The 24,853-nt window shown below is 39.8% G+C and overlaps 1 protein-coding gene across 9 annotated transcripts in view; it reads left to right on the top strand.

Moving 5' to 3' along the window:
* The window catches only part of lrrc4c (leucine rich repeat containing 4C), a 1,096,970-nt gene that overhangs the window by 90,842 nt on the left and 981,275 nt on the right, over window positions 1-24,853 (top strand). The gene's annotated exons all lie outside the window — the stretch shown is intronic.

Below are 24,853 nucleotides of genomic sequence, written 5' to 3'. Positions count from 1 at the left end.
AGCATTTGGGTCATTTTTGGAATGCAGTTACTGCTGCCCTGCATCACTGGCAATGTGAGCTAAGGCTGCTGGGAGTTTTAGGCCAAAAGCATGCAGAGAGCCACTGTTTCCCACTCCAAATTATATGAACTAATTAGTTTTCTTTCCTATTTTATATTTAGGCACACTTAATATGTATGGTGAGTTTGTTTTTTCGGTCAGAAGCACTTGCCTCTTCAATACCATTAGAAATATTGGATAGAAGGTGATAGCAGGAAAAATACTCCTCCCTAAGGAATTGAGAAGGCAATCTTTGCAAACTGAACAGAACTAATTTCTGTCCTGGTGGGTCACAAGAATCTAAAAATAAAAAATGTGTGGAGAACAAAAATCCAGTAGAGCTAATGGTACTGATGCCATCTGCCATATTTGTCCCTGTCTTTTGGATGTACGTGGTCTAACTTGGTTCAGTCTTAATGAAATTGTTGTAAAAGGCACTGGGTTACATTAGCAACAACATTTTGTCATGTGGTTCATCTGGAATAGAAGTAGAATCTCACTTATCCAACATAAATGGGCCTGCAGAACGTTGATAAGCAAATATGTTGGATAATAAGGAGGGATTAAGGAAAAGCCTATTAAATAGAAAATTAGGCTATGATTTTACAAATTAAGCACCAAAACATCATGTTATACAACAAATTTGACAGAAAAAGTAGTTCAATACGCAGTAATGCTATGTAGTAATTACTGTATTTAGCACCAAAATATCACAATGTATTAAAACATTGACTACAAAAACATTGACTACTAAAAGGCAGACTGCGTTGGATAATCCAGAATGTTGGATAAGCGAATGTTGGATAAGTGAGACTCTACTGTACTAAACACATTCATGCATAGGTCTATTGTTTTTCCCAACTAGAGTAGACCAGTAGAATCATTAGAAAACACCTACATGTTGACTTACTTTTAAAAAATGACATAACTGGGCCTGACTTTAGTTGGGGCTAACTAAAAGAATTCCAACCATGGATAAATAAATCAATAGATATGGATTCACACAGTTACTTCCATATTTGGACCCTTTGGAGGAAACCTGGGAACAAAAAACCTTATAGCGATCATCTTAACATTAAAATGTAATACTGTGTTACTGAATAAGAATGTGTCTCAAGTGAAAGTAAGGATGTAGGCATGTTTAAAAAGTATTGATTCCTTAGAAAGGTTAATCTGGAGCAATCAGTCTAACTCCAGACTTGAAGACAAGGAACTGCAGAAAAAAGGGGTTTTATCTGGAACTTTATTACAAATAGGTTTATTGCACAATTGCACTGGCTTAGTGTTGTGTTAGATCTTTTCTTATCACACAACATCATGACCCTCCTGTTGTTGCATTGCATCTCCATCATTATTTGATCACATATGTTAACTTATGGGGGAAATCATGAATGGTTCCAATATCACTGCTGTTCAGCTTGTTATATTCTGGTCAGATTCTGAGTGCTCAGAAGATGAGGAAGGGGGTGCTGGAATAGTTTCTGTGGGCACAGAGGAGGATAAAAGTAGCCTAGAGAGAGTTATTTTTGAATCTCCTGGAAGTTCCCATGAAACTGGAAGAATTTATATCAATTTTCATGAGAACCTGCAAGAAGTGCAGGCTAGAGAAATGTGAGAGACGAATGTTTGTCTATGTCAAGGCACTAGAAACTGTGGAGACAGAGCATGCAACAAAAACTTGCTTTTCCCAAAGGCTTAGAGATAAGGAAAGGAAAAGCAGGTGTTTGAGAAATGATTTTATGGGAGGGACTGAGGCCTTTTAAAGTGGTTCCTGCTGATACAATCCTTTGTGAGAGCAATGTTGTATTCAGCTCTTGGTTTTTGGGTCCTATGTTCATGGAATTCATGTACTCACGTTTCTAAGCTTGTTCTTGCTTCTTGTTCATATATGACATAATTTGCCTATTTTGGATTCATGCTATCTTGTTTATGGATATTTTTGTGGATTGACTCAGGAGACTATATTTGAAAGGATTTTGGACTCTCAGTTATCTTGGAAATAACATTTTGAACTTTGATTCTCTCTTTTGAATTTGCTTATTTTCATATACTCTTCTTAAAAAAAACTTTTACTTACTGGATTACCTAGACAGAGTGTGGTTTGTGGTGAAAAGGTGTTTCAGGGCTCTAGTGCAAAACACAGATATTGTTTCTGGTGTGATGATTTCATTTTGTGCAGTTCTGATATCCTGGCAGTCATGTGGCATTAATGGGTGTGGTTCTCTTCTTCTCCCCCTCCCTGTCTCCAAGGAATCACTCCATTTTCAGTGTCCAAAGAAATATTTTGTCATGGTGTACAGAAACAATGTTGCTTTTACTTCATTCCCTCATATTGGATTTTATTGAAAAATGTTTTGTCATAATTGTACAATTGTATAGTTACAGCAGTGTCCTCCACTTGAAAAGAGTGTTGAAACTGCACTATTGTAGCCTAAGTACAGATAAAATAATTAAACAAAATGTACATGCTACATAGAATGGACATGGATAGGAAGCGGGAATGAAGTGAAGAAGTGTGGAAGACTGACTGAGGGAATATACATCACCAAAGTGGCACTATAGTGCTATTGAAGGTCAGATACGAAAGTGGTTGTTTCCATACTGGTATGTTTCTGTTTGCTTAGACAATATGATTGCTGCAAAACAGCAGGCTGGTGAGATGGTCTGTCTTTCTCACCAATTCAATCTGATTTACAGCTCCTGAACTAAAACTGTCCTATGTGTTTTCAGTTCTATAAATTTTGCAATTTATTTCTCAGTTTAAAATCTTATTGAAATGTGTATATAGGTAATATACATAGTCACCTTTGGTCATAAGTAAATAAAATGGTGGTACAATGACTGATTAATTATTTTGATTTGTTAGTTCATTAATAAGTGATAAGTATTATTTTTATACATAAAGTTCACATGCCATGCTATAAAGTGACAGTGGTTCAGATTGCATGGTAAGATGACATATAAAAGTGTGTTTTTGTAAAACAATTTGCAATTTCTTTCTTAAAGAAATAAGGTTATTATAGAAATGAGATGGACTGATCTTTTGAAAAGAACACATGGAATAATGGTGTAAATCACAAAGCAATTGATGCCACTTTACAGCCAATAACTACAAACCCATATTGTTCTGTTTCTGGCTAAGAATCATTACCACCATTTCAAGCAGTTACAAGAGTTTTCCTTTAAAATTTTGAAAAAAAAAACCAGCTCTAACTTTCAGAATCACTGCAGTTAAGTCACATGTAGGGGAAAAAACTCTCAGCAATAAATAGCTGATATCATGAGAAAAGCAGAAAATTACATAAGCTGCAGATATTTGAAAGTGTTTTCATCTGGAGGGGCAAGGAAGTGAGGTCAAGCTAATTTATACGTGAAAGAAAATGCAAACTCTTTCTTTTTCACATTTTCACTGTTTTAGAATTTTCTTAGTGAATCAAACAGATTTAGACTACAGTAAGCACAATAAGTTCATTCTGCCTTTCTTTTGATTATGGCTCTATCAGTTAACCCAAGAGCTCTGCATTTGTCACACTTCAGATATCAAAATAAATGCCTGTATCTCTCTGTCATACATCTGAAATAAACAGTAAGTCTTCTTTAGCACCACTTAATGAAATAGCTCTTTCCATTTTCTTTTCTCCCCATTCCAACATGTTAAAAATTATCACAAAGCTTAATGTACAGTAAGAATGCCATTAAATTGCTCTTGTAAAATAATGAAGGATGACTTTGTGCTGGATTTCTGATATTTGGAGTAACACCAAAATGACATGACCAAATGGAAGAAAAAGTATCACCAGAAAGAGAAAAATGAAGGGTAGCAGTTTTATTAAAAGCATTGACTATTGGTGCAAAATGTTGTGGAATGTACCATACAGTGGGCCCTTGATATCTACTGGGATTTGGTTTCAGGACTCGATGGATACCAAATTCTCTGGGTGCTCAAGTCCGATGGTATACAATGATACTGTAAAATGGTGCCCCTTATGAAAACATGACAAAAACAAGATTTTCTTTTTGGAACTTTGTTTCTAAGAATACTGTCAAGCCATGGATGGTTGACTCTGTGGGTGCAGAATCTTTGGAGAGCTGGCTGTGTATTATGGTAATTTGTTAAGGCAGGCTCTATATATGAGCTATTGGGAGGGAAGGAGAGAATGGAATATCAAGAGTGAATTGTATATAGTGGAATGACTGAGGGGATTTGAGTAAGACTGGTGATTAACAGTTTGGGCGACATGAGAGATAACTTGTCTCTTCTTTCAAGTTCTATTTTACAATAAAGCTTGAATACTGTGTAATCAATGTTAATATTCCTGTTTTATATCTTTTCATGTAGCTTGCTTTTTTAAAAATGCAGATTTATTTTTAAAAAAATTATATCGTATATGGCAATACACATTGTTACACATTTTAAAATAATTATTACCTAAAAAGACATGGAATACAGCCATCATAATGAGATCGTCAGGAGAGGTTCTTCTTTTTGTCCCACCTCCATCGCAAGCATGGTTGGTGGGAATGAAAGTAAGGGCATTCTCAGAGGTTACCTCTTGACTCTGGAACTCCCTGTCCAGGGAAGCCAGAATGGCCACCGCCCTGCTATCCTTCCAGCAGCAGGCTAAAACCCTTTTATTATGGAGTTTATTAAGATCAAGTGGTGTGGTTTTAGCTCTGAATATGGTTGCTTTTAATACCATTAATATTCAATTCTATTTCAATGTTTGTATATTTTAGGTTTAAAATGGTATTGCATTGGTTGTATTGTAAGCTGTTCTGAGTTTCTGTCCAGACAGCAAGCAATCAAGAGCCAGTTAATAGAGGATACCTCCAGGCAACAAAGACCAGGCTGCCTCTATTCAGATACCCTCACTGGTTGACTTTCCAAAGTTCATGGCTACTCAAATGCTAATTTAAGCTTACTAATTGCAACATTTATACTTGCTTTAAACAGACAAGGATTATTTCTCCCGCCCTGGACATTCCAGATACTCCACTTGCTTTAGTGCTGATGGAACCTCAGAAGATGCCAGCCACAGATGTAGGTGAAATGTTAGGAAAAAATGCTGCTGGAACATGACCATACAGCCCAAAAGAACTTACAGCAATCCAGTAATTTTGGCCATGAAAGCCTTTGACTATACAGTAGACATACCACCACCACCACCACCATCATCATCTATTTATTTATTTATTTACAACATTTTTACCCCGCCTTTCTCACCCAGAAGGACTCAAGGCGGCTATCATCATCATCATCATCATCATCATCATCATCATCATCATCATCATCATCATCAAGAAGACATGATTGCATAGTTCTTGTGGTTTGCCATTAGTCCAAATAGAACGACTGTGTCAAGTACCTTGCTGCTGCTCATTTCACAACCTCTATTGATTTCTGACTATTGGTGTGAAAATTTAAGGCCTTAGGAATCCCTTTTTATTGTGTTTTAGCTTTATAGCAGATATGGAGTTGGCAATTCTTCAAAGAGATAATGAATACAGGATAGAAGGTGTGTCTATTTTCTTTCAAGAGCTGTTGGGACAAACATGGAATGGTTTTCAATACAGAGATGCAAACCATGTAAGAAAAATAGCTTCTGTCCTGGTATTTACCCTTTCCAGCATTGCTACTACTTTACAGACATATATAACTATCCTTGTCATCCTGTTCTGGAAAAGTTCTGGTACTCAACAGTGAAAGGGCACAGTTAATAAAAATATAGGTTGGTGCAAAGTAAAGTTCTGACAAAATTCAAACAGCCTAAAGGAATGGATTTTAGTTCTAGTTTGGGGTTTTAATCTACTGAATATTTAAATTGTTGGTTTTTGTGCTAGTTGCGTATTATGTGTGTTGTGGGTTTATAATTTTATCAGATATGTTTTTATCTGTTGACTATGTTTATTTTTTATGTATAGTATATTTTTGTTGTAGCTCAGCCGTCACAGCCTGTCATTCAGCAGGAGATGGAGTTTGATTCAGAGTGCGAGTCAGATTACGGGCCTGTTCAGGACTTGGATCGAAGCCCAATGGCTTTGTAGGTGCCCGAGGTTGTGGTTGCAGAGGATCCCTTAATTGGGGAACATTCCGATGACCAGTCAAGGTTGCATCCACCAGATGTTGTTGTTGCAGAGGAGTGTGTTGATTTTTATCTGAGAGAGTCCTTCACGAGGATAGGAGTAGAAGGGATGGCAGGAGACAAAGCCGGCGCTTGGTTCTCAGACATGCTAATGAGTAAGTTTCCCATGTGAAGTTCTGGCTGTCCTAACTCTTATCATGCTGCAGCCTTGAGAACTCTTTAAATATGTCTCGCTCCTTGTTCTCTCTGCGGTGTCAACTTTGCCATCCTTGGGAGAAGAATCCAGGTTCCAGCTCCTTGCTCCTTGGCTACCTTGTTCCAGTATCTTGCTCCATGTCTGCCTTGTTCCAGTGTCTTGCTTCGTGACTTCCTTGCCGAGATCGTACCTTGCGACTCCGGAGTACTTCTTGCCTTGTTTACTTCAGCTGCAGTGATACCTTGTTGCTCTTAGCTCGTGTGGATTACAGTTCGTGGGTTACCAGTGTTTTGCTCCTGCTCCTTGTGACTTTCAGCTGCTCCTGTTGGGATGGTGCTTATGGAATAGTTCTGATTATGGATTACAACTTTGAAAGACTTTATTGGACTTACATTTGAACTGCTGAGGACATTTGATTATGGAACCTTTACTCTACTTATTTTAAGTGCTATTTGCTTGCATATATATATATATATATATATATATATATATATATATATCCTTCAATAAACTGTTTGTTGTTTATTAGTCCGGCTCCAGTGTGGTTTTCAAGGTGCCCACACAGCCTTGGGGTGTAACAATTTTGCTCACCTGTTGTTTACCACTTTGAGTCCCGTTTCGAGAGAAAAGCAGGATAGAAATAAATAAATAAAAAAATAAAAAAATAGATGGTCAAGAGAGTATTGTTGTGTATCATCTGTGAATAGGGACATAGGCGCAATACAAAAGCCATAGTCATGGATTGTTAGTTAACATACAAGTGATGAGAAGCATTTCAGAGGAATGTTGACATATACATATCACTGTGCAGAAGGCATTTCAGGAGAAAATTATCCACCTTTTTATTGTGGCTAGTACTGAAAATGCAGATGCACTAAAGATTTGGCAAGGAAAACAACAGCAGAGAGTCCCTTTTTTATTTGATGAGAGAAGCTGTTGCATGTAAAATTGTATAGTTCTCTTCACTCAAATATTTTAATTATTATTATTAAATTTATATCCTGTCTTTCATGCACATGAAAACATAAAATCAATTTTGAAATGCCATGAAATAAGAAACAACAGGCTATTTTGTCCATAGCCCTACATAAATGGTAACTATGACCCAATCTAGATGCCAAAAACCTATCTAATTTTTTAAATGAAACCTGCTTTTCCAGGAGGCAAAAGAATAATGGAGAAGAAGCCAACTTAGACCACTCCACAAACCCTTTATAGGGAGTTGTAGAATTTGCAAGAAGCCACAGAGTAACCTCTGGTATTTTTACCAAACATTCCTTTGAGGCAAATGTGACTGAGGCAGTATCCCTGCATCTTAAATATAAAAAGATTTATAAGACAAAATGACATTATTTTTTATCTCCAAAATGTACCCTAAACGCTCTAGGAAATTTTGGGTAAGAGATTTTGCTGTATGTTCTGAACTATTTGAAGTGTTTAATCTCAGAAACACTGGTGAATGTAAGACATAGCATTGTATCTCACAAGCAGAACAGTTACTATTTGGAAGCAGAAGACGAACAACACCAGACCCCACCTCCCACCACCAAACAATAACACACTCACACAGGATCTAGAAGAGAAATAAAGTTTCCTACATACTCATGTATACATCTAGAAATTTTAGTTTAAAAAATCACCTCAAAAATCTGGGTCAGCGTATTCATAGGTCACTGTGAGTACATTGTCTTAACTGATATAAATGAAGGAACCATTCCCTTCTCTGAATAAAGCAGCAAAAGACAAAACCTTAGTCCATCCCAGAAGAACATAAAAGAATCATCGACCCCCTCCCCCTTCTTTTTGAATGTCTGGGTGGGAAAACGGCAGTCATAGCCAGGGATGGCTACTAGCACCCGAGTTGGCATTGGTACTTTTCCCTCTCTGTGGAATCCTTCTCAATTTATCCATGGGTCATATCAACAGCAAAAATTTTGCCCCCAAACCTATTCTCATTTTATATGTGAAACTAACTTATGACTATATATGGCAGACATAATCATTTTTATGAGCATATACAAAGTAACCCAGGACACTCCCAGACAGCAATTAATGTAACCTATTTTCACCCTTGTTGCTATCCCCACAGATGCCTAAAAGAAGCAGGCTTTCCCAAGGGTTGTTCCCATGCCAGCACAGTAATTTCCATGCTTGCATGGGGCCGCACAAACCTGCTCTGTAAAAGCCTTAAAATAAAGAAAAACTTACTGGATCACCATTAGGCCTCTCTGCAAGCTTCCTGGAACATACCAATGATGCACCAGAAGGTGTGTGTGTGTGTGTGTGTGTGTGTGTGTGTGTGTGGAGTTTACCTGCTTTGTCTCAAATTGTTTTGCTTTCACCTGAAGCGTAACTGACAGGGCCCGGGATATAGCCCTGTCTGGAAGGGCCTTCAGTTTGCTTACAAATACTAATAATTTCATAATGTACATAACTATAACATGGTTCTTAAAGGGAAAAGAGAATTAAAGACTACAAGATGAGTAATAAACAATAGACTAATGCCATACAGAAAGTTACATGAATGACAAAGTATGTGGCTATGATCAACAAACATTTGGAAAGGGGGTTTATGCTGAATTAAATAGAAATGACATGTAGACATATTCTACCAGAGCTCATAGTGAGAGGTGTAAATCAGCACCTATTGAGTATGAGTATCTCAAGGTTGCATCAGGGAGAGGCTTTATTCAACCAGAAAGTGAATCAGAAGTAAATTATTTGATAATTTTGAAAAGAGCATTCCTAAGTCTAAAATAGCCTGGGGAAACATGACAACATCTGCACACATTTCCCAAACTATCCAGGGCAGTGGTTTTCAAACTTTGCGTCCCTAGGCGTTTTGGCTTACAACTCCCAGAAATCCCAGTCAGTTTACCAGCTGTTAGGATTTCTGGGAATTGAAGGCCAAAACATCTGGGGACCCACAGGTTGAGAACCATGCATGTAGGCTATAGGAGGCTGTAGAGTAATTATTTTATGTGACAACATAGTATTCACACTTTTGCTATAACAGTAAGTAATCATCATCATCATCATCATCATTTAATTACTTATTAATCGCCCTCCATCCAAGATGCTCTAGGCGATTTACAAGATAAAATTGTAAAGGATAAAAATACATACATACAAATATTGATAAAATTAACATAGATCAAAAGCTCTAGTAAAAAGTCAGGTCTTAAGTGCTAGGGTAAAAGGCCCTAACTCATGCATGGCTCTCATGTAGGGCGGCAAGGCATTCCATAAGGCAGGGGCAGAAATAGAAAAAGCTCTGTGTCTGGTCCTTTCCAAGTGCACTTCTCTAGGACCCGGTATATAAAGTAAGTTGCTTTGGGATGGTCGTTGTGACCTCCGATGATGGGAGTAGGAGAGACGATCCCTAACATACGATGGGCCCTGGCTGTGAAGAATTTTAAAGGTCAGAACTAGCAACTTATATAGACCCCGGTAATCAGTTGAAAGCCAATGCAAATGCTGCAGCACTGGTGTTATATGGCATTTCATGGGTGTTCTTGTGAGTAGCCTGGCTGCCACATTCTGAACAATACGGAACTTTTGGGTCATGGACATCGGAAGGCCAACATACAGGGCATTACAATAGTCCAGCTTACACGTGATCGTGGCATGGATGACTGTTGTCAGAGCCTCATCAGATAGATAGGGTGCCAGTTGCCTCACTTGTTGTAGATGGAAAAAGGCCTGTTTGCTAGCAGCAGCAACCTGAGCTTCCATTGTCAGCTGCGAATCCAAAACGACACCCAAGCTCTTAACGTTAGGCAAAGGAGATAGGGCAGCACCATCAAAGGTGGGTAGCAAATGGGTCAGACCAATCGAGCGGCCATGCCAAAGAATCTCAGTCTTCGCCGGGCTCACCTTCAGTCTACTAGCACGTAGCCAGTTCGACAGAGCCTCCAGATATAAAGTGAAATTGTCTGGTATTGATGTTGCTCCAGGCTCCAAGCGCAGAAGGAGTTGGGTGTTGTCCGCATATTGATAGCAATCTAGGCCGAAACTCCGAGCCAAACTAGCAAGGGGTCTAACGTAGATGTTGAAGAGAGGAGGGGAGAGAATTGCATCTTGGGGTACCCCACATAGGAGGGAAGATCTTTCAGAGACTTGATCCATATACTCCACGCATTGGCTCCAGTTTCGGAGAAATGAGTTGAACCAATTGAGGGCCTGACTGCAAACTCTGGACATGGCGAGACGGTGATGAATCTGTTTGGAGCAAATGAGTTCATTTTTCAAGAATTTATCAAAATTTACAATTTCTTTATATTATGGAAGGATACAAAGAAAGAAAGAAAGAAAGAAAGAAAGAAAGAAAGAAAGAAAGAAAGAAAGAAAGAAAGAAAAGATTTTCCTAATCCTTTGAAAGATCTATACCATAGCTATGCTTTCTCTTTCATGGGTTTTTTGTGAGTTTGTATCAGTACCCTCACTTCCTGAAGCTGAGGCTGCCATGTGATCATTCACAAATCAGCCTGTCCTCTGGAGGTAAGGAATCACTGCTGATTCCATCCCTAGCTTCCAAAGATGGAGCTGACATTCACACATCAACAACTTTCTCAGGGGGTAAGCAAAGATGGAGGATGATTCGGAGACAGGCATTCCACATATTTCTGTTTAAACCCCAGATTCTCCTACAGTATTTTGTCTATTTCCTCTGCAATATTCTGTATGGTATTAACTTCTTAACTATATGCACAAACAATTGAGTCAAATGTAACTGCAAAAAACATGCATGCATTTGTTCCAGAACATTAAAGTGCCTACAAAAGGACTGCATGCAACATGAATTGAAATGATTTCAATAGCCATGTAAATCGTAACCATTTTAAAAAGGCTTATAAATACGTGGTAATCTTACCAGTGTAATTGATTTGGAAAGGGGGTTTGTACTGAATTAGATAGAAAATTTCAATGTTTTTTTCTCCTGCATCTGCCTTTTATTGTCAGTCTGGCACATTTACTGTTTTCTTTCCAAAATATTTTTTTTACAGGAGGCGAAGCACAGTCTGAATAATGTTAATCTTTTGACACTTCTGCCTTTTCATATGACTTCAATGAAAATATCACCTGTGCCGTCGCGCCTGGGGCTGTAAACTCTTAGTGAAAGGGGCATGGACGTGACATCTTTCCCCAGGGGATTGCTTCTTGTCCTCCTTTAGGGAAACTGGAACTCCCAAGGACCAAAACACTGTAGTTAACTCAAAAACTGGGTTTATTGTTCACAAAGGGGGTAAAAGAAAATATACATTACAGTCTTTAGTTGTTTAAGTCCATGAAGCTTGTCCAGATCCCTCTTTCTCTGGCTGTGAATGCCGGAGCAAACTCAGCCTCAGTCCAATGACCTATATCTGAAGATAAGAGTCTTCCTCTGTTGCCAAAGGACTGATGTGAAGGCGCTTGAGACTCCTCAACGTTGTTCAGGTTGGCCCTGAACATGAAGTGTGAGTCCCAAGGGTAAGAACCTCAGAATTGGTACTGAGAGGTAACTTTTGAAGGGCTTTCAGAGCCAAGCCTCTCTTTCACGTCCATCCGATAGAGTGGAATGAAAAGGAGGAAACACAGTCCTACTCCAGGAAGAGGTGGAGCCAAACAGTTTTGCTGAGTGAGCAATATAACAGGTACAAACAACATTGATTGACAGATATAAATAACCAATCCAACTACATTTACAGGGTAAGGGCAAAATCAGGCATGATACAACAATTCAAATCTTGAAACTTATAGTTTGACATATAGATGGCGCCACTCGCGCCGTCACATCACCTATTACCAATTAAATATAGAAAAGGAGAACAAAATATCAGAAGTATTGAATCTGTCATGTGTGTTCTTTTGCTAGAGATGTAAGTTGTATTGTTACAGGGAGCAATATGGCACAACTTTATGTTAATGTGTTGTAAAAGGCAGCCTTGGACTTGTCTCACAGTATCTCTGAAAGGCTCTGCAGGCTCACCTGCTGCTCAGCTATATCTTGATATGCCACTGCATATTTATAGGAATGTATGCTTTAGCAGTTTGAAAAGTATTATTTAATAACCATCATCTTTGACTTAGCAATGCAGCCTGGAGGGAATTACTTTACTACAATAGTTCAGGCTCTACATACAAGGCAATCTATAGTGGATTGGTCCCTGATGAACAAAGAGACAACAAGTCTCCCTTTATTTAAGAATATGGTATCAGATATTAGATCAAACAGCATCATATGTACATTTAAAAGAATTTCAACTTATATGGAAGCAGCACCATTTGGAGGGGTGTATGTCTGACATTCAGAAATGTATCTTCAAGAATTGCAAGAGCAGGGATCCTCAAACGTTTAAAGCAGAGGGCCAGTTCATGGTCCCTTATACTGTTGGGAAGGCGGGGGGGGGGGGGGGTATTATTTGAAACAAACCTGAACAAATTCCTATGCACACTGCACATATCTTATTTGTAGTACAAAAAAGTGAAAGAACAATACAATATTTAAAATGGAGAACACTTTTAACCAACATAAACTTATCAGTATTTCAATGGGAAGTGTGGCCCTGATTTTGACTGAGATAGTCAAGTTAATTAGAATTGTTGTTGTTGTGTGCCTTCAAGTTGTTTCAGATTGAGGGTGACTCTTAAGTCTACAGATTAGGGCAGGAGTGGGTAAATGACCTTGGAGGGCCACATCCAGCCTGTGGGCCTTAGTTTGGGGACTCCTATGCAAGATGTTTTGGATATGGAGCTACAAACAATATCAAAGGGTTCCTTTTTTGTCCCTAGCCTTGCTACTTAGAAATAATTTGAAGAACCTGTGGAGCAATAATGCTTGACTTTTCAGAATCATGACTAATATGCACTGTTATATATTATTTTTATGTTATAAAACAATGATTATTTGAGAGATTTTAATGTTAGCCATCTTTTAATTAGCTTTTAAAAATGAAATACATTTTAAAGAATACACAGCTAACTGAGTGTGTAGCTCTGAAAGTTGATGGCTCTTACTTCACCCATAGCATCTGCAGTATATTTACTGAGGCTGGTGCAGTAAAAGCCTAGTGTGAGTGTGTGGAGTCATATGCTCTAAGCAAGTGCAAACACAAGAAAAAATGTGAACAGAAAAAACATAAATCATCCTTTTAGTTCAAAGGTTCAAAGTTGAAATACAGTTGCACTGAAGAACCATACCCAATGACCAGAAATAATGGTCAAAATTAAAGCATTACACCCAGAGGCATTGGCTGGCAAAAATTTGCTATTACCAATTAAATCTAGAAAAGGAGAACAAATCTACACTTCTGTCTCTGTCTCCATCTCTATCTCTTTTTCTGTCTCTGAATCTGTCTCTGTATACAGTTCAGTATCCTAACAGCATTTTGCTCCATGATTTATTTCAACTAAATGGTCTATTTCAAGTAATGTAAGCTTTGGTAAAACATGTTGCAATACACATATTGATTCTGAGTAATAATTAGGATTTCTTAATAGATAGTTAGATTTATCAGGGTTTTTTTAAGATGTTGTGCCTTTCCTTGTTCTCAACCTAGTATTATGCAAATAGAATATTCATGTCTGGAAATATCTTAATTATAGTGTTTGCATTATAGAAAAATACATGCCCCAGATCAGAAACCAGAGCTATCACTGTACAAACTCATTGTGAACACCAAGTTTGATATCATTAGCTCAACTGAAATTATTGTTCTAATGCAAGGAGTATAATGGTGGAACATTCTATGTTTATGAGATTTATCTTAATTAAAAGGGCTTTCACTTGCCCCTTCTTTTTTAAAATGCCCATTAATTTAAGCATTTATTTCTTCAAATTGAATTTCAGTTTCCTATTATAGACCACAGCTCAGTAGTGAAGGACAGACTTTGTATTCAAAAAGTCACAAGTTCACTCCTCAGAATCATCAGGTAAGGAAGATAATTAGTAGTCACAATAAGGATAATAATGATAGTGAAACAGCAGTCCTATAGTGGAGATAACACTCTTTTGACAAATTTTGGTTTACCAAATTTGGTATTGGTAGTAGTAAGCTATGGGGTGTGGACAGTTCCATGTTTCAAAACAGGATCCAGGAAATCCAACAGTTTTGGAAACTGAATCCTCGGAAATGTAACAGGCAGTAGGGCTTGGTTTGACTTGGCCAAAATGGACCATGTGGCTACTGAAAGTGATTGCTTTTGGTTGCTTTCAGGAGCATAGTGGCAGCACCTGCACACACTGATATTTTCCCCCTTAGCCTTGCCTGAGCCAATCAGAGCAAGAAAGCAGATCATGTTTATTTTGGCCAAGCTGGTCGATATATACCAGGGCTAACTTCTCCATTTTCCTGTGACATCCTGGCTTCTGAGAAAGAAAGAACATGTGCAAGCTAGCTGCTTGTTCTCTTTCAGTGCTACCGCTGTTTAGGATTGATTTGAACTCAATTCCAATCTTTTCCTTTGACAATTTTATTAAATTTTATTATTTTAATATCTTTCAATCCTTCTTTTTTACTATTTCACTAGGGAAGTGAGGGTGAAGGTGCGTTTGGGGGGGCTGTGAAAGGGCATTTTTGGGGGTGTTTGTTTAATGTTTTTTACTTTTGTGGGGGGGGCATGTGGTGTAGTGAAAGGAGGAGATAGCCTGACAGCCTTGAGTCCCTACAGGGAAAATTCAATCCCTCCCCAGGACTATTTATCTTCTTGCTTCAGAACTCTGTCTTGCATCTTCCTTCACCCCAACAGAATATTTAAAATTTTATTTTTACAAAAAAGCCTTTTTTCTTCTTGTTCATCTCTTTGACGTACTCATTTATTCCACTCCCCTGTCCTACCTTCTGGCTTGTGTATATTCCTACTTCAGATCACCTGGCTTGACAACCATGTTGAAATGCAAAAGCTTAGGAACAGTATTTGCTTTTAGTAAAAAAAAAAAAACTTTTTAAAAATCTTATGAATTGGGGAATGTGTGGATCTTTATGAAAGCTGGCAGGAATTATGCCTTGCTACTGCTCTTGTACTGCCGCTGCTGAAAAATTCCAAATTTGGGGGGGGGGGGGTGTTGTAAAAGCAATTTTATTTCTAGAAATGCTAAGAATTTCCTAAAAATCAGTTGATGACTCAAACATTCTAAAACTTGGGGAGCTTGCAGTGGTAAATGTATCCTCCAAGTGTGGCCATTTTCATACCGATACCCATAAAATGATGGAAAGGGAATCCTTGGAACTTCCCCATTGCTGCCAATGGGCTGGATCTTCCTGGAGCAAAAATTGAACTTATTATTTGTTTATTTGTTTATTTATTTGCTTCATTTCTATCCTGCTCTTCTCACCCTCCAGAGGACTCAGAGCAGCATACCTCATACATCTAGGCAAAAATTCAGTTCCTCATTATAAAACATAACATAAAATCACTAGAAACAATTGGCGTATAAATACAAATACAATTTAATATCATTAACATATTAAAACATAGAAACAGCATCTAGATACACCCTACTAGGCTCTCCCCCTATCATGATCTTAAGGTCATCTTTGGCTCTCTTGGATGGTGCTGTGTGGCTGATGGATTCTGGCTGATGAATCGATAAATGCGAATTGCACACCCCTACTAATCTACTTGAACCAATTGTTCTCTATAAAGCCTGGATTTTTTTTTTTGCTACAGCTTCCAGATTGTGGGAACTATGGTCCAAACCAATAATTTTTCCAACCTCTAAATTCTCCTGTGTACGTTGATATGCTTGAATTGTGTGGACAATGCCTGATGAAGTATCTAAAATTAGGGAGATGACTGAATATTGTGAAATGAGGCGGACATGGCTGGGAACAGACCAGGAATGTAAAACCTTCTGTTAGAAACTTGTCTATATTATTTTCATTTATTTTGTGATCAGAGCTACATCAGGGACCCGTCTACCTTTGTGACCGCCTTTCCCCCTATGAGCCTGTACGATCTCTTAGATCCTCGGGGAGGCCTGCCTCTCGTTCGCTTCACTATCTCAGGCTCAGTTTGCTGGAACGAGGGAGAGGGCCTTCTCTGTAGTGGCCCCCCGGCTTTGGAATTCCCTCCCTAGGGAGATTAGATTAGCCCCAACCCTGTCTGCCTTTATCAAGCAGCTGAAGACGTTGCTCTTTCAGTGTGCGTTTGAATAGTCACCAACATGATAGACTCTTATCTCTGACACATTGCTTCTTAGCACTTTATTTCCCTTCCTATTTATCCTATCCCACATTATCCCAGCCGACTCTCTGACACTGTCCATGCACTTTATTAAAAGGCCTTGCAATCGTGTAACTTCTTCGGCCCAACCCCCTTTTTATCTATAGTGGTTGATGTTTGTATTATTACTTCACTTGCTTGGTCATATGTTTTATTGTATGCTATGTTTTAATTGAATATTTTATTTGATTGTTGTATCTTTGTTTTTAGTTTATTGATATGTGTTTTAAACTGTTATACTTTGTCTCTGTTTGGGCTGTGCCCCATGTTAGTCACCCCGAGTCCCTTCAGGGAGATGGTGGCGGGATAGAAAAATAAAGTATTATTATTATCAGGCCTCTATATGCAGTTTCCTTTGTTCGATTATGCCTCTTACAATCTTGGGGAATCCATATTTCAGTTGCCTTACCTTAGGGTAGATGCATCACAATCAGAAAAATCACCTAAAGGAATTGGTGTATTGGCCTTGGAAAAGTCTGGATAGAAATTGTTGTTTTGGGATCTGATTCTATCATTAATTAGGAGATGTTGGAACCCATCTGCTAAAATATCATTATTATTTATTTTAACAGCACTTGTTGCACAAATTAATCACCAATAAAACTTATAACATCAGATTTTGACATGAAACCAACATTCTGAGGCCTGAAATTGCAGCTAGCCCCTGTTCAAAACAGAGCAAGATTTCAAATAGAAAATATGAGAATAGATTATTTATTCAATCATGTTATTTACATAATTTATACAAGTCACAGAATACTATTTTATTGAAGCAAACTATGGATTTCCCCAGCACAAGTACTTTTTTAAAGGAAAGACAATTTTCCTCCTATATGCTAGCATGTGAAAAGCCCATTCTTCTATTTCATCCTTTTAAAAAAATAAACTATTTGAGTGGCTATGGAAGAGTAGGTGAATTATGGCAGCATAATATCTTCAACAAGCAGTTGTATGGGTAAACAAAACTCAAGCAAGCCTGTGGAGAAAACATGATAGCAAACTTTGGAACAATACAGAAGGATACCCCTTTAATAGCATTTTCCACCCAAGGCTCTCAAAATATGAAATACACTTTTAATAAATATGAAAAACCTCTTGTGAAGGTTAATTAACATTTGTACTTCACAGCTGACTAAACGCAGAGGACTGTGATTTAAAATCTGGCCAAGGGCAGAGTCAGTGTCTGAGTTGAGAACAGCTCTTATGGTTATAAAACAGTCTCCCTTCCTCAGTGTCAATATGAGACTGTAGAGAAAGGAATACACGCAAGTCATCTTTGGCTGAAACAAGCAGCCATTTACAGATGTTTGAGGAGTACATTGAGGGTGATAATGGTGGGAAAAGCAAGCAACATATTAAAAGCATGGAAAAGCATGTAAAAATTAAAAGGCATTAGAAAATCTAGGGACTGCATTTTTAAATATGCCCATGAAGTATATAATTTTTGCCCTAATATTTTGTTTGCTATGATGCTTTACAAATTGTAGAGACTGGGAAATGTCCTTATTGTGCTTATTGTAGACGTTTCTGTTGTGAAGCCCTAAAGTGTTTGGGGTCCCAGGTGCCTAGAAATTTTCCATAAAAGTATGTTTGAATGTGGGTTAGGGACATTGTCGCACAGCCCAGCTGGTCCGTTCAGTCTCATGGGCTTACGCTGGCAAAAGGAAAGGTGTGCAGGGGCGACTCATGGTGTCCTGCATGCCCCCTCCCCCCCCCATCACACATGGAGGGCAGAAAGGGTGGCAAGACACAGCAATATGTGTTGCCCTGCTGCCTTTTCTGCCATTACACGGACTCTTGGGGCCAAAAGTGACACTTTTCTCCCTATAATTGAGGGCAAAGTGGCGGGGCCTGCTGTGCACCATGTAGTAGTGAGCAGCAGGCCCAGTCAAAGCCACTCATGAAGGCAGCAAAATTGAGCATTTTTGTCCTGTGTGAAGAGGTTCTAGTTCTTATCTTCAGAGGATGTTGAGTCCTCCACATTGTGACTAGAAGGAGGGCTTTCATCATTATAAACAATGCTTGGTGGTGGCTTCCACCTTATTGAAGCATTTTGGGTTTTTTAATTGTGCTATCCACAACACTGAACACATTTGAAGTATATGATTCAGCAACTTGAGTGGCTACTTTCAAGTCTGGACTAAAACCCAAAGCAAATTCACTGCCCCAATGACATGGAAGTAATCTTCTACCAATAGTGAAGCCTTTGATGCATGAAATGCCCTCCTCAATAAAGAATTCATGTCATTAAATTTGGCATTTTATTAGCTGTGCAGAAAAGTGATCATGGAAATTTGCATCATGCAATTATGTCAAGGAAAGGAAGAGATCATTCCAATAAGAATATGTTTCCATTTGCTTAAACAACATGATCGTGGCTGGTGTGATAAAATCCTTAGGCCACAGAAAAATCAGAAACAAAAAACAGAAGGCCTCAAGACCTAAAATGTGTTGAAATTGTCCCCCAAACCATAGTGGGGGATTTTAAAGATGTTGTACTAAATCTAACGGAAGTGCTGAATGAATGCCATTCCTTTTCAGCAGACTCTGCTTTCTTGTGGGTCATAATTTGCTCACTCCAGCAGATCATATTGATCTGATAGTAACATTTGCTGTTTAGAACAACAACTGGGATTTCTTAGCTGGCTCTTCTTTAATATTTGATTTAACTTTTGATAACTCAGACAGTCTGAAAAGACGGAAGCGGGGATAACAAAATCCTTTAGCTTCAGTTTAGCTGCCTTTCTCAATCCTATCAGGAATTACTTCCCATCATTATCTTATGTTTGGCTGTAAGACTTAATTCCTGTGTGAAAATGAATGCATCTTTTTGGTGTACACTTTTCATATTTTCATATTTTTTCAATATGTACTTTTAAGTTCATTTTTCTATTTCAAAGCTTTTTCCATTTTGTGTAACATTTTCAAGAGTAAAGATTTTAGTAATGTATGTTTACTTGTTCATCGGGGAAGGGGGAATGTGATTATCATCACTTCCTTCTGGTGATAGGAAATGAGAAGTGAATACATTCATTGACAGGGCCGGCCCTAGCTATTTTTCAAATGTAAGCTAACAGTATTTTGCCCCCCCCCCCCCAAACCAATCACTGAAAAATAAAAGGTAGACGGTAGAGGTGAATAGAATAGATAAAAGAGTTACCTTACAAACAAGAAGTTTATTTACATCATTATGCTTTCAGTCTTTTATGTTTGTTGCATTTGTTTTACATTTTAGCTGCATTTGTTTTATTTAACCCACATTGAGGCCTACTCTTTGGGGAAATCAAATCAAATAATTTAATCAGTAAGCATAATGGTTGTTTACTCTGTTTTAGAGGTCCAAAATGTTCCCCCAGTTAATGCTTTTATTTTTTTGAAACTGCCTTGTCCCTCCCTCTCCGCTCAAACTATATTTTCCACTCAAACTATGAAGGCACCTCCAGCAAAGGATGGCCAAAGCGGTGCTTAGCAGCAGCAGCAGCGTGTTTGGAGAAGCCCTCTCGGCCAGAGGGTGTACTTCCAGTGTGATTGACTCTCAAAGGGACGCCCGGTGAGAGTGTGGCTGACGTCACGTCACTGGCCCCTCCTGCCACTCCTTGGGGAAGGAAAGGGGGCAGAGACGGGCAACAGCCAGGCCTCGGGGCTGAACCGGGATGTGGGGGGATTGGCAGCTGGCCCAGGCAGGGATGGCCATCCTGGTTCCGTGCTGAGGCCTAGCCATCGCCACTGAGCTCAGAGTGCTCTGCTGGGAAGGGAAGGGAAGCAGGGGTGGAGCTGACTGAATGACTGGCAGCCCCTGGCTTTCTGTCATTCAGGCAACTCCACCCCCTCTCTTCCCTTCCCAGAGGAGCACTCTGAGCTGAGCGGCGACGATCAGGCCTCGGTGCTGAACTGGGATGGCTGTCCCTGCCTGGTCCTCCTGTACACCCCCCCCCCCCCCGAGCATCCCGGTTCAGCACCGAGGCCTGGCCATTGCCACTTGGCTCAGAGCAATCAGCCGGGAAAAGAAGGGAAGGGGGCAGAGCCACCTGAATGATGGACAGCCAGGGGTTGACCGTCATTCAGGCTGCTCCTCCCCCTTCCCTTCAAGGCCCGGCCTCAGTGCTGAACCGTGATGCGGGCAGAATGCGCAGCTAGCCCAGGCAGAGACAGCCATCCCGGTTCAGCGCTGAGGCCTGGCTGTCACCACTGAGCCCAGAGCACTGTGGCAGGAAAGGAAAAGAAGGGAGGAGGAAACAGAGCTGCCTGAATGATGGGCAGCCCCTGGCTGTCCATCATTCAGGCAGCTCCGCCCCCCTCCCTTCCCTTCCCAGTGGAGCATTCTGATTCCAGCAGCAATGGTCAAGCTTTGGCGCTGAACTGGGATGGCTGTCCCTGCCTGGGCCAGATGCACACACCCCCTCCGCATCTTGGTTCAGTGCTGAGGCCTGGCCATCACCACTTGGCTCAGAGCACTCAGCCAGGAAGAGAAGGGAAGGAGGCGGAGCCACCTGAATGACGGACAGCCAGGGGCTGCCCATCATTCAGGCAGCTCTGCCCACCTTCCCTTCCAGGCTGAGGCTGATCATTCTGAGCCAAGCTTTGAGGGCCAGGCCTTGGCACTGAACCGGGATGCAGGGAGGCACCCTCGCAATCCTCCCTTGGCGCTCCAGGCCCCGGTGCCTCAGCGGCACCCCCCAGAGGATGGCGCCTTCAGCAACCACCCCTGTTCATTGAGAAACCAGTCCTTACACATGGGTTCTGAGAAAATTGCAGGAGTGAAAATGTAACTTGCATATAAAGTATATTTCCATCTTTGGCACCTTTCAGAATCAATCTTTGTCTTTTACGCAGCCTTATTAAACCAATTGACAGTGTCTTCAAATAATCCAGTTTAGGCAATTGTTTGATTTTGGGATGATCACAAGAAAGAAAGGTCCTGCCAAAAACTAATAAATAGTTATTTTAAGGAAAACTTCCTGAATGGTACAGCGTGGTCATTCCATTAATTTATGTCAAACTATTTAACCATATTTGTGATATGTAACCCCATTCTGCCATGGAGAAAAGGCACAATCAAAGCAACCCCAATAGATAGCTGAGGTGAAATCACTTTGTGTCCTGTTTTGTTTTTCAAGAATAGCCTTAAGACACTGTTGTAAGTAAATGAAAACTGCTTTACTTCAGCAAAACATAAAGTACAGCACACTCAGTGGAATAATCCAAAAGGAAGCAAGGAAGTCTTAGGGCAAATGCAGTTCTTAGTCTCTGACACAGTCAAATCAAATAGCAGTTTTACTTCAGACAAAGAAACAGCAATAAATCCAGATGCAGACTCGGAGCAGGCACATGGGGAGCGAAGGCATTAGAGTCAGTTTGTTACCAGCAAGAGCTGGCTGCACCTGCTTCTGCTTTATAGCCCTGAGTTCCCTCCCAGCTGCTAGGGCAGTTCCTAATTACTCAGCTGCATTTCTGGCAGCTATTCTAGCTGAACGACAACTCTGCTCTGTTTCCTTTAGCCTCTCCTGAAAAGTGGGTACTTGCAAAGTCTCCTCCTCAGATTCCAACTCACCCTCAGATTCATGAACACTTTCCTGCTCCCCTTCCTTTTCTGAAGAAAAAGAATCCCTAACACCTTGTGGGCCAGAGGGTTGAGGGGAAAAGGTTTTTGGCATCAAGGGAGGTGGGAAAAGAGGGAGGAGCAGTAAAGAGGAGAGACAGCTTGGAGGGACACTACCACGAGGGAAATAAAGAACAAGAGAGAAAAGGAAAGAAGGCATTGCTAGGCCCAAATGGTTGCAATGAAAGGACAATCTTTTTACAAAGGCAGGCAGGCAAGGTTGGGGTGCGCACACACAATGGTCAGGTTGAACTAGACCAGGGGGAAGGGGGACGAGGTGGAGGAATAAGCGGAGCCCCTCAGAATACTTTGTGAAGTTTCCTGACATAGAGGAAGCTCTAAAAATACATAGGAGAAGCTCTAAAAATGTTATGACAATGTAAATCTCTAAAAGGGGTGTGGGATATTGGAAGCTTGGGGGCTTGGAAAATGATTAAATTAATCATCCCAGGAATGTTTGGGGTTGTGCTGGGGTTGAGCTTGGCTGAGACCCAGCAAAATTCTAAAAAAATATTTTATAAATGAATAGTTATCATTATTAGAGGAGGGGGTCCGCTTTTTGATAACACCAGTGAGTCTATACCAGGCATGTGTAAACTTTGGTCCTCCACGTGTTTTGGACTTCAGCTCTCACAATTCCTAACAGCGGTATACTGGCTAGGATTACTGGGAGTTCAAGTTCAAAACACCTGGAGGACCAATGTTTACACATGCCTGATCTAGACCCACCAAATAATGGTCAGCCCCTGGTGGCACAGTGTGTTAAAGCGCTGAGCTGCTGAACTTGTGGACCAAAAGGTGCCAGGTTCAAATCCCGGGAGCGGAATGAGCGCCCGCTGTTAGCCCCAGCTCCTGCCAACCTAGCAGTTCAAAAACATGCAAATGTGAGTAGATCAATAGGTACCGCTCCAGCGGGAAGGTAACGGTGCTCCATGTGGTCATGCTGGCCACATGACCTTGGAGGTGTCTATGGACAACGTCGGCTCTTCAGCTTAGAAATGGAGATGAGCACCAACCCCCAGAGTCGGTCATGACTGGACTTAATGTCAGGGGAAAACCTTAACCTTAACCTATAGCAACAGAACTACAGAAAGCTTCTCCACATCAGATCATTGCCATCCTGCTTCCAATACAAACAACAGCAACTACAATAACAACTACAAGGATATTATTTGACACACTTCCAAGGTTGTCATGGTAGACATCAGGTTCTAAGCTGTTCTTGACAAAACAGTCTCAGTATGGATGTTGAAGATCCCCAGTACAACAAATATATACAATACAATTTAATATGTCAAAAGAGTTTGTTATTCAACTAATGTTTTATTATTATCACAACAAAAACACTAGCTCCCCTTTGACTGCTTCTAAATGACTGCAATGCCTGCACCATGGTATATTTAGTTAAGAACAAACTTGGAAATCCTGCTGTTTTTCTCTGAACTCTGACTTGAGCCATTAACACGAAAAGTAGTCCTGCCAAAACATGGATAATGAAAATGAAATAAATTAATAGTGAGAGCAAGTCAGCAAGTCTGTCTTTTCTTTAAAGCCACAAGCATATCATTTCAGATATCCAGTGTTTGTTAAAAGGGGGCAGGGGGATACAGAGGGAGGTAAAATATTTAAAGCGTATGCATTAGAACTAGCTTTCCATAGGGTTTTGCTTTCACTCAGAAAAAAGTGGAGACTAGCCAATTCAAAATTGGCCAGTGGGCTATTTCTTAACCTGCTGCCAAGCATTCATTTTAATAGCCTATTTGTGAAAATAAATGTCTACTCCTTTGAAAGATTCTTGGCTGCACATTTTTGAAAAGTATTGAAACATACAATTTCTTTTCAGCTTTTTTTTCCCCAAGGAAAGCAAAATGGAGAGCTTTACTCCCCTTTACACACATCAGATAAAGCCCATGGTTAGCTGCATGCTGACTTCACAGGCTTTGTTAGAGTAGAATAGTAATGTCAAATGCCTGAATGAAATAATTATGGGATAGGGTCTAAATACCCTGGAGATCCTGTCTTGGAAGCTAAGCCTAGGCAGCCCCTGGTTGGCATGGGGGATCTCCATGGAGTACAGTTATTGTGGCTACAGTTCAGAGGAACCAAATGACAAACTGTCTCTAGGATTACTAAGCAAACCATGGGACTGCCATATGTCAACAGATAACTTGGAGGCATGCACACACATACATTTCTACACACATGTACAGAGAGGGAGTCAATGCTTCAATCATTGCTGATGTGACAATGACAACTCAGAAAGATTTTTGCTATTTAGGTCACAGGTTTTTTTTAGAACATTAGAAATGTTAAATTCCCCAAAATCAGAGGAAAAAACTAAAACTTGAGGAACAGCTAGTATATACCAGATAGTGTATGTTTAAAATATCATGAAGGTTGATTCATAGCTTTCTGAAGGCACTGGTTGATGTTAAAAATGTACACCTTAGCAACAGTAGCTCCATGAATCTGGAAAATTATTACTGAAGCCAAGAAATTAAACAACTATAGCTAAAAGAATCAGAAAAAAAACATTGAGGAGCCATGGTTTTCAAGTAAATATATCACTTGGAGTTTAGCATTCCAACAGGGGGAAGAGGCTTAGATTCATATAAAACATTTTATTGTCCAAAATCATATCCTGGAAGTTGCTTTACTTTGTTTATTAGAAATATCTATGGCCTTAATCCTATTAGTTTCAATTAGAATAGATGATCAAATGGCAAGGTGATA

This window comes from Anolis carolinensis, chromosome 1 (assembly GCF_035594765.1).
Source record: "Anolis carolinensis isolate JA03-04 chromosome 1, rAnoCar3.1.pri, whole genome shotgun sequence".
NCBI lineage: Eukaryota > Metazoa > Chordata > Lepidosauria > Squamata > Dactyloidae > Anolis > Anolis carolinensis.
This window is presented reverse-complemented; position numbering and strand designations above follow the sequence as displayed.